The sequence below is a fragment of the Aplysia californica genome, unplaced genomic scaffold (genome assembly GCF_000002075.1).
Source record: "Aplysia californica isolate F4 #8 unplaced genomic scaffold, AplCal3.0 scaffold00252, whole genome shotgun sequence".
Taxonomy (NCBI): domain Eukaryota; kingdom Metazoa; phylum Mollusca; class Gastropoda; order Aplysiida; family Aplysiidae; genus Aplysia; species Aplysia californica.
In genome coordinates this window covers 685,988-688,094 of record NW_004797522.1, presented here as the reverse complement: position 1 = coordinate 688,094, position 2,107 = coordinate 685,988, and positions in this window count along the sequence as shown.

Below are 2,107 nucleotides of genomic sequence, written 5' to 3'. Positions count from 1 at the left end.
AGAGAGGAGAAGGGGAGGGGGAGGAGAAGGGGAGGGAGAGGGAAAATTGGGCATGGAGTGGGGAGGGACTCGGGGAAGGGTAGAGGGTGGAGGAGTAGGGGGTAGGAGGGTGGAATTGGGGAAGGGGAGGGGACAGAGTCGAGGAAGGGGAAGTGAGAGAGGGATGAGGGGGGAGGGGGTCGAATCAGGGAGGGGGTAGGGATGGGGAGGGGCAGGGGAGGATGGAGAGGGTATTAAGAATATGGGAAAGCTAGGGGGAGGACGAATTAAAAGGTATGTTCAAATAATTATTCTGAAGAGAAACCACTGAGCAGAAATGAAAATGGAAAAAAATATCACGTAAGCATGTAATTTGTACTAGAATGAGGAAAATCTGGATAAGAGTGCATACCCTGTAAAAGTAATTATTTTTTTAAATACTCAAAAAACTGAAAGATCAAACAAACTCTAGGTATTAAATGCCTCTTAGAACAACATCAAAGTCTTCTCGTTTGAACTTCGTGTGGAACCTTTTTGAGTGCTTTTTACAGACTTATATTATTACTAGCTGGGTACGCGTTCGACGAGCGGATTCAAAAGAATCGATCGTCAAGTCATTTTCACGCAAGAGAAAAAATCTGCAAATGATCAATTGAAAAAGATGCTTGTACGTCTTCACAGAGTGCCACAGATAGGATGCTTTTAGAGATGCATAAAAAATATTTGTGGCCAATATTTATTGGTACCTTAAAGGTACTATGCACTTTCCGTCCTCCTGGTAGGAGTGTTGCTGCGAGTCCAGTACTTATCGTAGCAATGGCAATGTGCTCTTGCGCTGTTTCAGACGCCAGTATTGTCTCTATAAGAAATGTCTTTCCACAACCACCAGGTGCATCTAAGAAGATCATTCCTCCTACTTTATCTTTCTGTAGTTTTTGCTGGAAGTTATTAAATATGACCACTTGTTCAGGGTTTTATTTTCTCACATTTTCATCTGCTCTTTCCCGTTCCTTTTCAGCGATGTATGCGATTTCCCTTCTGTAATCTTGTCCAAATCTTTCCAGCACAACATCAGTTGGAACTGGCAAACCATAAAATGACAAATCTGATCCGTCAATAGCATATAAGGTGCATTTGATATCAAGAAGGGCCATGTTTTTAGCGTCTTCTTCAGTTGCATTCAGTTGATGTACAAAAACCTCACTCAACTCAGACTGGAATTCCATTCAAAGTTCCAAAGGCTTGGTAAGAGTTTTATGGGTAAGGAGAATAGCTAACAGAATTCTCAAACACTGTGGAGACTGACTGATTGAGGATCCTCGAATTGTTAGACTCTGCATAATGTCATCTTCAAGAAGACCTCTTGCTACGCAGGCTTGCTTGAACGATGGATAGAGTGTCCCTTCAAATCTCCGTAGTGATTCAAATAAAGTTGGACCTTCAACAGCCAGAGGGAGAAAGCGAAGATGAAAACAGTCACCCTGTTTCGGACTCACTGTATAAATTCTTCCGATGGTGGCAGTTTCAAATATTCCTGTCTCAACCTGTTTTCCGTGCTTTCTTCTGTTTCATGATTTGCATGATGAATTTTATGTGTAGTACTTTGGCACATCAGCATGCACTATTTTTTTTTTTACAAATTGATCATTTTCACAAAGAGAACAAAACTGGTCAATGTTGCCGCCAGAAGGACTTTTGTGGCAACTCTCTCAGTTGTATCTTCAGTAAAGTACATCCTTTGAAAATTTTCTAAGTGTACTTGAAGGAGTACAACTGGTGGATGTCTTTCAGTGAGGGGCATTTCAAAAATTATCCAGGCAGCTTCTGTGTTTCCGATACAGCGAGCATTTTAAAACGTGTAGATTTCATCCCTGCCTTTTTTGTACCTGGAATGTTGCTAGGTCTGCTCCATTGTGAACATATTTAAGGACATATTTGATGCTCTCAACAGAGGCACAAATTGCAACATTGACATGGCAATTCATTTGACGAAGTAGCCAGGGATTGTAAGGAACAACCCAACGATGTTTACTTGAATATAACTTTCTGTCCAATTTGCTTCACGTCGGCATTCCATCCATGGTCAGGATCCTTCCATCTGTACTTTGGATAGCAGTCTGTTCCAAGT